The 13,210-nt window shown below is 34.4% G+C and overlaps 1 protein-coding gene across 6 annotated transcripts in view; it reads left to right on the top strand.

The window, feature by feature from the left end:
• The window catches only part of TBC1D5 (TBC1 domain family member 5), a 463,234-nt gene that overhangs the window by 141,559 nt on the left and 308,465 nt on the right, over positions 1-13,210 (top strand). The window lies entirely within an intron of this gene.

Raw genomic sequence — 13,210 nt, 5'->3', positions numbered from 1 at the left:
CTATATCAAGTTCTATAGTTAAATGATTTAAATCTTAGCAACTTATTTTTTAGTGTTCTTTTGTTTTGAAAAATTTTAAAGATGTAAAAGAAAAATTTGACAAGATTGTAAATCTGTCAGCTGCATTCCTCACATCTTGTTCTTCCCAGCAGAGTGAGGAAATAGAAGAATTGAGGTTTCATAGATTTCTCTTTGCACATATTGCAATAAACAGCTATAGAATTATATCATGAAATTAGCTATCCTCACGTGCAGTGTGATCAGGTTGTTACTATGGTAACATTTCCATTTGTGAATTTTTGTAGAGTTAAAATTTGTAGTCATCATATCTTACTACCATTGGCTCTTGATTTTTCATGTAAATAAATTACTCTGCTACCTGCATGCTATCAAGTGGCACAGTCATAGCACTTAACTACCACCCCTACACTCTAAGCTAGAGAATCAAAAATAGGAAAATGAAAGAAATGAGAACATTTTGCTAAATTACATTTTAAGACTGTCTTGATGTTGCTGGTAAAATTTTAAATGTTTCTTAAGAGGAGTAAGAGCATTGCCAGTTACTCTTTGAGACCTTTAATTTTGTAAGTATATGGTATGAAATGGGTTAGGTATGGTAGCAGTAGCTTTTAAGGAGGGCTTTAATTCATCAGCCAATGGGTGCTAAGTCACCAAAACAGAGGTTAATAACCCTTCTGGGACTGAAAAGGTTCCTTTTGAAAACTGTCCCCTTTCATTTTTACCTTTAATATTGACTGTTTGAAACTTCTTCTGTTTTTAGACATTCAGAAATTGTCCTGCTTATTTTATTTCCGATTATAAAATCAGACTCTAATATCTTAGATTCATTTGGATTAAAATAGCCTGTAATGTTTTCTTGTATCACTTACTGTATTCTCGTAAAGATTCCTACTGTTTTTGTTTTGTTTTGCTTCCTAAAGCCCCCTGCTGCTGTTGATTACACCTAGATCTGCTACTGATTGGAACTGTTAAAAGGCAAAGATAGTGTGGCTGGTTGCTGAATCATTTAATTGTAGGACTAATAAAAGATGTTCTCCCTGGGACCTAAAAGAAATAATGACATTAGACTATTCTGTGTTCTAAGAGGCCAAAAAATAGTCTTTTTTACTTTAATGATTTTTGAAGATGTGAAATTTATTTACTTAGTGAATTTATTTACTTGTAAGATAATATAGAACTGTCACCTGCCTGTTTGGATTCCTAAACCAAGTGACTGAATTCTGTTGAGAGGAAAGGAAAAGGGAGGAGAAATTCTACAGAAAATTTAGTACTAACAGTTAGTTTCCCTTGGCAGTTGAATGCTGTTAGTTTCTACAAAGATAAAACAAATGTATATAACTATGTATAAAATGGTTAATTCAGCAGTTGAGACATTTAATAATGTAATAACAAGGAGTTCAAAGTTAAATTTTCATTTTGTAATTGAGGCCATGTTTTTAAGCCCAATTCACAGTATAAAATGAAGTTGTATAAGATATAAGCTCCCCATAATAAGTTTACATAAAAGTTCTGGAATCTAGAAATAGGATTTCCTTGATGGCCATGGATATTTTATGAGGCATCCATAGATCAAGGACAACTATAAATTTGTACCCTCATCACTTCAAAATCTGAGATAATTAGTCCTGTCCTGGACTTAGTAAGAGGTCACTTGACAGAGTATTACTCCACACTGGTCTATTAAATGATACTTTATGATATTGCTACTCTTTCTGTCCATTTAAAATAATTGCTTATTCTTTTAAAGACATTTCAGTTTTCTAGGTGCAAACTGAATCAGTGGTTTTAAGTAATTTGTTTGAAGTTAGATACATCATTCGGGAGGTATGATTGACTATATTTTGAATTGGGAAAAAATGAATGTTCTTTTAAGGTATTTATTGAAACATTTTGATCAGGGAAATTACATGAAGGATGTTGTCAGGAAGGGTGTTGTCAGCAGTGGGTTGGAGACAGAGACCAGTTTGAAAGTTGTCCGAAGTACCAGGCAGCAAGTAATGAGTGCTGTAACTGGGGCGATGGTAGTAGAAATGAAGTAGAATTCAGTGTTGATGTCGCTGTGTCTCCTGTTTTTGTTAGCGACTCATTGAATCAAGCATCAATAAACCAAAAAATCTGCTGAAATCTAATTAATGACTAATGAGTATACATACCTTCTGAAGTTATAAGCCATTAGACTGTAAGCTCCTTGAAGGCAAATATTACTCATTTTTGTGGTCTCAGCACTTGACACGATGTATTGCTTATCGTAGTCATTCAACCTTTTAAAGTGAAAAACAGGAAGTTAAACAGAAATCTCCTGTACTGGTTTGCTAGGACTGCCATAATAAAGTATCACAAACTGAGTGACTAAAACAACATATATATATTCTCTCAGTTTTGGAGGCCAGAAGCCTGAGATGAAAGTGTTGGCTGGGTTGGTTCTTCCGAGGGCTGTGGAGGATGGATCTGTTTCAGATCTCTCCCTTTGGCTTGTAGCTGGCTGTTTTCTTCCTTTGTCTGCACATCATCTTCCCTCTGTGTGCATTTAAAGTTACCCTTTCTATAAGAACACCAGTCATATTGCATTAAGGCCCACATTGATTATGCCATTTTAACTTGACTTCCAACATAAGTCACTACCCCCAAATAAAGGTTACACTTTGAAGCAAGTACTGGGGGTTAGGATTTAAACTTATGAATTTGGGGAGATCACGAGTCAATCTATAACACCTCTCTCTGAAGTTGATATGGTTTACAGACCAATGACTAGTGACACATACACTTAAGCAATCGAATAATAAATATGGTTATTGTACAGTTATCGTATAGTTTTTTTGTACAGTTAATGTCAGTATAGGGACCCATAGCTGTGTCCCTTTGCAATTTATACCATGTGACATAATTTTCACTTCAGTTTATTTTCCTTTTTTTCCATTTATATCTGAAATTTGACAGCTTATCATTGTACTGGTTTCCATCTAGTGGCAGAAATAGGGGATATTAAGTTTGAAAAATACAACAGAACTAATTCTTACCTTCTTCCCCCCCTTTGTTTTACCTTGTTTAGAATAAATTATCATCTTCTCTTACCACTCAGATTTCTTAAGTTTTAAGGAAACAAGCTTTATTATCTAAATATTATTGGTAATGATTATTTTTTGTAATGTTATAACATTATAACATTACAATAATGTTGTTAGCAGGTCAGTTTTTAATGTAGAATTTTAGGTACAGTTTTGATTTAGAGCAGATCTCAAACTTTGATCCCGGGAGGAGTAGCTCAGCCTTATCTCGGGACTGTTGAAAGCTAATTCTTAGGCTCTTTTCCAGACCTATTGGTTAGAAATTGGGGGTGGAATCCAGGAATCTTTGTTTTTTAAAGATATCCAGGCGATTCCAATGTACACCAACATTTGGGAACCACTGGACTGAATATAAGTATAATACCTAATTTTATTGTTTTCAGTAATTATAGAAGCTTAGAGTTATATTTTTTTCTAATATTCTTTTGGTTGTATTATTTGATACTGAGACTTCGATTAGGAATACCACCTAAAATTATTACATTATTTTTATGGAAAACCATTAATATCTCTTGTTGGTCTGTTATGTCTCTCTCTAGAAATGTTATATGCATTTAAAACCAAATACAACCCTCTCTCTATATGTATATATATTCTTCTTCCCTCTTTTTTACCACCTAAGGATAGTAATCTAGGACATTGTTATTTTCACCTATCATTATAACTTGGAAGTCTTTCTGTATCAGTACTGTTTTTTTTTTGTCTTTTCTTACTTCCTTTTTAATTGCTATATGGTAATACCACTGTATGCATGTACAGTAATTTATTTAACACAAGTCCTCAATTGATGGACATTTAGGTTGGTTTCAACATTTTGCAATTAAAAAAATCTGTCATATATGCTTTCTGTGTGTGTATGAGTGTTTAAGTTATATCTATATAATTTCATATATGTGCACATGTATTTATAGTATAATTTCCTAAGAATGTATACATACTTCTATTTCCAAATCATTCTCCGTGGAGGTTATACCAATTTATACCCCCTGTAACAGATATAAGTTATTGTTTCAAAGTTGTGGTTTTTTTGAAGATGCAGCAATATTACATAACAGCATTATATTTTTGAAGAAGACAGATTTACATTATGCCCTCCCCCAAAAGAACAAATACAAAACCCAAACTAGTGACCTTTACACAATAGTGTTTAAAGACTACTTCACTTCTTTATATTTAAGTTATAACATGTTTTAGAAACTTCTTGATGCATATGTTGAAGATAGGATTGAAGATTGTCCCCACTAATCTGAAGTAAATCTGCATTTAGTGATTCATTAAAAAGTAATTTTTACATATCTGGAGAAACATGTCTTTGAAATAGTTTTGGTTTGCTGTCAGTGAGTACTTGGACAATCTTTGAATGTGGGGATTATTTGAGATACTGCATATGTAGTTGTTTAAAAAATTATGAAATTTTTTTGGTAACCGCCATAATGTTTTTAATTAAAACTCTTTTTAGGTTTTTCATTTACGCAATAATTTTTCATTGGTTTATATTGTGTTAATCATTTCAAAATATAAAATGAAGCAGTAGTGAGACATACAGCATTGGTTTTTTTTGTGTGTTTTTAAAAACATTCTATACTCCCCCCACCTTCCCACCCCCCCCCCCTTTTTTTTTTAACACTCTCTTAACTTAAAACTACTAAACAGATTTTTATTTTAATCTTTGGAACAAAAAATGTTCTCTTGGGCTGATACCAGTACTTTCTATGCCAAGTTACAGACCGGAATCTATTTTTATAGGCCAAGATACAAACCTCTGAAAACCAGAGTTTATAATGGAAACATTGACAGGCCCTTAACTATCACAGCACACATGGCACTGCTAAAATCATAAGGTACAAGGCACAAGATTTCACATGCGGGGTGAACATTGAATTTTTCAGCAATTGTATTGTCAAATGCCTTTCAACTAGGATTTAATAAGCATCACGTGCAAATGGAACTGTGTTAAGGGCCATAAAAACACATTGTACAGGCATGATTCCTCCCTTCTGAATGCTGTACCCGACCACAGAGACCCTGAGAAGTACTTGCTTAGACCTTTTGGGAGATGGCTTTGTGAATGGGTTTGGTTGGAGAGAAATATGTAAACCTCCTTATCTCTAGACTTAATTTGTGGTCCAATCTTGAAAATCCTCCATGTTTTTACATTTAGTTCACCTTGCTTGTGTTTTGGGTATTATTATAAAGCAGGTAAAATTAATCGATTACATTTTCATTTTAATATTACTGAAGAAAGTTTAAATTTTATATTGTTATACAGTCAGGCAAGTTTGATATTGAGTAATTAGGTGAATTGAAACTTGCCATTTTACTTCCTCTTAGAGAGATCCTATCTGGGTAAAAAAAATAGAAATAGCCTTCTTCAAAGACCACATTTGATTACTCAGCTTTATTTGATTAAAGAAAAATCATTAAAACAATCACCGTGGGTCCCTGAATTACTATGCTTCATTTTTGTTATATTTTAGTTTTAATGGGACTAGCCCTCCTACCATTAATTAATGATTGCCATCAGTTAACACTGAATGAATGACCCTACAGTGTATTAATTAAAGGGAAACATGTTAATGCCTATGTGGGAAAATAGTTAAAATGGTTTGAGATATATAATTAACATTTGAATGTTCATGAAGGGTTAGATTCTTTCACTTACAACACCAACACTTTCTACTCTCTTTCTGCCTTTTCTTTATCTTGTTAAATGCTGGAGAGAAGTAGAGGTGTTATGTCAGATATGCTATCTCAGAAGCATTGTGAAGTGTTAGAGAAAACCAGGATCTTGTGGGAAGATAATGAAGTGATAGTTTGTTGCTACAGATTTTGCAAGTACATACTGCCAGAAGGAATAGGTAAAAAGGAAGATGTTAATTTGAATCTGAATCAGATTTTTCTGTTCTAGTTTAAATTTTCCTTATCCATTGACTTATATCCATATACATTCAAAAGACTGAGATAGTTAGGAGACATGTTTGCCACCCTAAGAGTTATCTTTTATTTACCAAACTGATTTTCTGTTAATGAAGAGACTATGGACAGTTTTTGAGTAGTTTAAGGTTTTTAGATCTGTGATTAAATTTCTTCTCCTAACAGGATAATGCTTTTGTATTCTGAAAGATGAAAAATGTCTAAATGTACGCTTTAATTCAGTGCAGTTGTACTAATCTAGAAAGGGGGCCCTCATTTTCATCTTTTGCTTTCTTAATCTATTTCTTTAGGGAGGAATATCTGTATACTGACTCTCCTATCTACTTCCCTTTGCTTTTACTCTAGAAAACCTCACCACAAGGTTTCAGGAAATACAGTGTTGATCTTGGTTATATAGATAAAAGATAGAATTACTTCATATTTTAGAAGTGTCATTCTATAAGGCATTTCACTATGAAGTAAAACGAAGGTAGGGGTGTGTACGTGTGTGCGTGCGCGCATGTGTGTGTGTGCGTGTGTGTGTGTTATAAATAAAATGTCTTAGAGAACTAGAGAATTTTATAAATAACACAGAGAGAGAGAGAGAGAGAGAGAGAGAGAGAGAGAGAGAAAGGGAGAAAAACAAGTATACAGTCAGACCCTGAGTTCTTAGATTTACAGAACACAAGAGGAATGCTGGGAGATCTTATTAGGTTTCAACAGTGATCCAGATGAGGGTAGTTTAGATTAGGACTCTCTAAGAGATATGGATAGAAATGTTTAGAATGTATAAGAATTAGAGCCTAAAAAACATATAGATGGATGATATGGACAGCTTTATTTTTTTTTCTTTCAGTATTTTGAACTAGCTCGCTCTTGCTTGAAATTTAATGTATTTTCAAATATTTGTATTTCTAATCGTTTTGTTTTCTTAAGGGCCCAAGTAACTACCTAGCTTTTGCAGAAAATATTATAGTACTTACTTGCATCTTTTTTTCTGGCTTTGGGTGCTTATCGATACATGTATTAAGAGAGGAGAGCATAAACAAGTCTCCATTCTTTGTCTTTCCCTATAAATTTTCCCACATGTCTAGAAAAGAGGGGTGTAGGAGTAGAACAAATGTTAGTAATTTTGTATAAGGGGTCTAAACAAAACCATACATATGTAAAAAGATCACAGATTTAAAATTTTTAACGTACAAAAATGAAATCAATTACATTTAGTATTGTATTTTGTTGTCTTACATGATTGTCTGATATGATCGATTGATCGTAGGTGTTTCATTTCTTCAAAAATACTGGAGGCATCTTGAGGACTGTCATCGTACTAGATACCCTTTTGTGTGACTTAGTTTTCCTTCTTTCTGTTTTTTTGAATTGAGCCTGTTTAGCTTTCTGTGATGACTCCTTTTTACCCCATCTTAATCTTTCTAATGTACCATAGTCTTGATAGTATTTCTAGGACTGATATTTATCTTTACTTTTAACCACTCTGAGGAAAGGCACTTTTCTGAATAAGGTCCTGACTGGATGGGCCAAGTGCTCAGTGCTTTTCTTCCTTTGAGAAATGTAGTGTGATCTTTCCAAAGAGTAGATCGATCAGGTCTCTTTCTCCTGGGCAGAAGCCCCCAGTGGCTTTCCATCCCACTCAAAGTATAAGCCAGGGTCCTTCATAGCCTGAAAGAACATAAGTAACCTGGCCTTTTGCCTATCTCCCCTCTTGTTTCTCTCCATTCACACTCCATTCTTCTTTGTTCCTCCAAAACTCCCAGCTGTTTCCACTCTAGGGTCTCTGTATATGCTTTTCCCATTATACTCTGCCCCCAAGTTATGTGGCTTGTTCTTTCACTTTATTCAAATGTCACCACCTCAGAGAGGCCTTGCAAGGTTATACTTTCTCAAATCAGCTCCCAGCTCCCAAACAAGCTCTCAGTCATGCCCATCATTCTCTGTTTCCTTATCCTCTTTACATTTTCTTTCTGTCACTACTTGACATGTGAATTATTTTTTATCCTCGGTTTTGTGTTTGTTTTCCTTTAGAATATAAATTCCCTAAGGACAGAGACTTTGTCTTATTCCCCACTAAACGATTATCTTCTAGGCTGGCTTCTGGCACATGGGAAGATTCAACAGATATTAAGTCGAGTGTATATTACACTTGCACCGCCCTGCTTTTTCCATTTTCTGCTTACTACCCTCTTTCCTTCCTTAATTGACATATTAAGAAAGCATTACATGAAATCTAATTGTAATTGTAAAAGGTAGTAAACAAATCTACTGGGTCACTCAAAGGATCTATGTTTTTGAACTCTAAGTACCATCCTACCCTTGGTCTTGTTCTGATAACCTGTGTAAATATATCCACCAGAGCAGTGACATTGTGGTGGTGATGGGAATAACAATAACAGCTAACATTTACTGAGTGCTTACTATGCATCTATCAGGTATTGTTCTAAGTATTTCATGGTTATTTGTTTAATCTTCACAAAACCTATGAAATGGATGTTTCCCATTTTACAATAAGAAAAGTGAGGCACAAAGAGTTTATATCCAACTTGTCTAAGGTCACATAGTTAATAATGGCATTTCCTCAATTCGAATCTAGGAAATGTAACTCTATCACTAGTGTCAACAAAAGTAGATTCTAGAAGTTTCCTTTTGTAGCAATAGTAAAACACACTAATGGAAAGAAGCAATGCTGGTATAGTCTTGCGGGGTGGAGTGAGGTGGTTCTCCTTTTAGCTATTCTTCCCTTTTTATTCTCTTTGAGGAAAGAAACTCTCTGTTTTGCGATTTTTTTCCTCATTAGAAGTAGAAATATGGAATTGATTTTCACATGAACTAGCTTTTGTATTTATTCATTTTAAAGTTCAAAACTAAATGAAAAGAACTTAGGAAATATTTCAGAGGGAATAGAGCATTTGAGATGAACTATGAGAAGTGATTGGTTGGATCAGGTCTGATGGATATTCATTTATTCAACAATATTTACTATCTATTATTTGCCAGACCATGGGAATAGAAGTTTCTCTCTCTCTCTCTCTCTCACTATACCGCACCACCGCCCGAAAGCATGCGGGGGGGGGGAGGGGCGGGGATGTGGATGTGTATGGGGGGGGTGGGGTGGAGGGGAGGGGGGAGGGGAGGGGGGGGCGTGGGGAGTTAGTGGGGATGGAGGGTGGAGGGTGAGGGAGGGATAGTGCGTGTCGTGAGGCTAGAGAGTCTCGGCCGAGCGCTGCGATAGCAGGATCTCTCGATCTCTCTTTTCCTCTCTCTTTCTTCTTCTTCCTTTCTTTTTCTTCTCTCTCTCTCTCTCTCTCTCTCTCTCTCTCTCTCTCTCTCTCTCTCTCAATCTCTTTCTTTTTTAGAAATATTACAGAGAGAGGAGTAGGTTTAGGATAGGTTTTCTTCATCAAGGCTAGTTGCCTAAATAAATAGATATGTAGGAAAACACGGGATGTCTTTAGAGATCGGAAAGACAAGAAGGAGAAGATTATAAAGATAGATATGAGTAGATCATGAAAGGTATTGAGAACATGTAGGTATATTTATACTTCAGTAGGCATTAAGGAACCACAGACATTACCATATTTAATTACCAAAATGGATTTTTCTGAACAGTAGTAAGGTTTATAAAGTGATGTAATATAAAACAGTACATTATGAGCCAAAAATAATTTTATTAGTAGCTCTGCTTCCTAACTATATGAACTTGAACAATTCATTTTAATATTTTATAATTAAGTATTTGTTAAAGGATATAGCCTCATTTTGAATTTTTAAAGCATACACGTGTTCAACTGAAGAGTCTCTTCACGTGCATATCAAACATATATTTTACAAAATAATATGGTCATACTATATATAATGCTGAATTCATTATCTTTTGTGTGTTTTCTACCTCAGTACATTTACTATAACAAAACCAGTTTCTTGTTGATGGATATTTAGGTTGTTTATAACTTTTGACTATCATAGTCAACCCCTTTTCTGCATAGATTTAGTTAGAGGATATATCCGTAGGACAAATTCCTAGCAGTAGAATTACTGAATCAAAGGGTATACACATTTGTAATTTTGATAGTTATTGCCAGGTTGCTTATCAACAAATTCATACTTCTATAATCAGGTTCATCAGAATTGAAATATGTATTTCTCCACATCCCTATCCTTACTAGGTATTAGCCATCATTTTTATTTTGCAAATTTGAGGAGAAATTACATCTTATTGTTTTAGTTGACATTTCTTTAATTATGAGTGAGGTTGCGTATTATTTCATATTGCATACACACATATGTATACACACAAAAACATTCCCTTTTTCTTTTTCTTTTTTCTTTTTAAATTACTAATTTGTACTTCTTTATCCCTTCACATTTTTCACTCAGCCCCTCAATGCCCCCCTCCCCTCTGGGAGTCACCAGTTTGTTCTCTGTGGATTTGTTTTCATTTAGTTTGTTTCTTTTGTTCCTTAGATTCCGCATATAAGTGAAATCATAGGGTATTTATCTGTCTGACTTATTTTACTCAGCATAATACCCTCTAGATCCATCCTTGTTGTTGTAAATGGTAAGATTTCATTTTTTAAAAATAGCTGAGTAATATTCCATTGTAAATATGTACAATAACTTCTTTATCTAGTCATCTATTGATGGACACTTAGGTTGCTTCCAAATCTTGGCTATTGTGAATAGCGCTGCCATGAACATAGGGGTGCATAGATCTTTACAAGCTAGAGTTTTAGTTTTCTTTGTATAGATATGCAGAAGCGGAATTGCTGGGTCAAAAGGTAGTTTTATTTTTAACTTTCTGGGAGTGGCTATACCAATTTGTAATCCCACTATCAGTGCCAGGGTTTCCTTTATTTCTCTGATGATTAGTGACCTTGAGCATCCTTTTTTTTTTTTTTTTTTTTTTTTTTTGGTCTATTGGCCATCTGTATTTCCTCTTTAGAGGAATATCTGTTCAGGTCTTCTGCCCTTTTTTAAATTGGATCGTTTGTTTGTTTGTTTGTTTGGTGCTGAGTTGTATGAGTTCTTTATAAATTTTGGATATTAACCCCTTGTCAGATGTATCATTGCAAATATCTTCTCCCATTCAGTAGGTTGTCTTTTTATTTTGTTGATGGTTTCCTTTGCTGTGCAAAACCTTTTTAGTTTGACTAGTCTCATTTGTTTATTTTTTCTTTTGTTTCCCTTATCTGAGGAGATATATCAGGAAAAAATTACTAATGGCAATATCAGAGAGTTTACTGCCTATGTTCTAGAAGTTTTATGGATTTGAGTCTTACATTTAAGTCTTTAATCCATTTTGAATTTATTCTTGTATAAGGAGGTGGTCCAGGTCCAGTTTTATTTTTTTGCATGTATCTGTCTAGTATTCCCAAAACCATTTATTGAATAGGCTGTTTTTACCCCTTGTATATTCCTGGCTCCTTTGTCACAGAATAAATGACCATATAGGTATAGATTTATCTCTTGACTCTCTATTTTGTTCCATTGATACATGTTTTTGTTTTTTCTGCCAGTACAATGCTGTTTTAATTACTGTAGCCGTATAGCGTACTGCGATATCAGGTAGTGCCCACATTCAAACAGAAGGGGAAAATTGTAGCATTCCCTTTTTCTGTGAACTACCTATTTATCTCCTTTGTTCATTTATTTTCATTTATTTAACTCATCCAATTTTATTTGTCTCATATGCTTTTTAAAAAGGGGACTGATTCCCTTCTTACCCATTAGGTGGTTGGGTCAAATGAGGAAGTATTTTCATTATTACTCCCCTGAAAAGCCTTTAAAAGTTTTTTCCTCCTAATTTTTCCCATTTCACATGAAGTTTTAATACCTCAGGTTTACACAGATATACTGAGGTCTGTTGGAGGGGCAGAAACCCTTATAATATGTAAGATTCCCCACTTCCACCCCAATAACCATTTTTCTCCTCACGGACAGTTTCACTCTGGTTGAGAATGCATGGCATATGCGAAAGTTTTTGTAAACTTCAAAGTGCTATTTAAATGTAAAACTTTATTGTTAATAGTTTGTATTCCATATGATATTATATGTCTTTTGCAGCTGCCTTCTTCTCATTGCAGATTTCCCTTTTTCAAATATAGGCATTTACTATTTTGTTCATTTTACTTCATTTGGAACAATGTTCTTTTTTGAGTTGACCTCTGATCAGCTCTTTCTGCCCATCTGTGCCTGTCAAAATGTTACTCTTCTTTCAAAGCCTGCCCTAGACATTCTCTTTTTCTGTAAAGTCTTTCTAGTCCCCCATAATTATCCCTTGACCTCGTCAGAGCTGTTGTAATACAGCTCCTTTTCTGTGACATTCTGTCTGTCTTTACGTGGTCTGTATATTTCCCATATTCCACCTCCTGACAGTTTGTAAGTCTCAAGACAGCGAGGATGTTGCCCTCCTTCCTTCCCTGGTGCTCCTTTCCCAGTGTCATACGTCGTGGGGAACCTGAGGGATCTTACTCGAATTTCTAAAGAAGTCTAAATTCATATCGCCACTTAGTGTGTGACCTGGAATTGAGAGCCTTGACCTGCTAGTCTCAATATCCACCTATATAAAATAGGGAAAATAATAAGATTGCTGAGTACATTGAATGTGATAGTAATGTAAAGCACAATGTCTGGTATTTAGTAAGCATTAAATAAAATATTAGTAATCATCAACATACTACAAACATTTCTTAAGCACAGAGAAAGACATTGAACAAAATATCATAATCATTTCTCTTTCTTATTCAGTATCATAATTTACTGTTCATTGTTCCATATTCACAAAGGGAAATTTGTTTTTTTTTTTTTGAAATACATCCCGCAATATAAATCATCATGTAGGGACCATTTAAAGTGTACATGAATGATGGTATAATGTACAGTGTACTTTTGATTTTTCAATACTAAATTAAAATTATGTATCCATTTATTTTTTAAAAAAATCCTTGAGTTAAAGACAGCCTAGTTGAAAATTGGGCAAGAGATATGAACAGGCAACTCTCAAAAAAGGGGACCTAAGTGGCCAATAAATAGATGTGAATGCTTTTATGTGAATAATTTTATGTGTCAACCTCACTGGGCCACGAGATGCCCAGATATATGGTCAGAGATCATTACGGGTATTTCTGTGACAGTGTGTTGGATGAAATGAATATTTAAATGGATACAAAGCATCTTGGTTTTCATAATGTGGCCTCATC

This window comes from Rousettus aegyptiacus, unplaced genomic scaffold (assembly GCF_014176215.1).
Source record: "Rousettus aegyptiacus isolate mRouAeg1 unplaced genomic scaffold, mRouAeg1.p scaffold_m13_p_4, whole genome shotgun sequence".
Taxonomy (NCBI): domain Eukaryota; kingdom Metazoa; phylum Chordata; class Mammalia; order Chiroptera; family Pteropodidae; genus Rousettus; species Rousettus aegyptiacus.
Note: the sequence above shows the minus strand (reverse complement) of the source record. Positions and strands in the feature narration are given on the sequence as shown.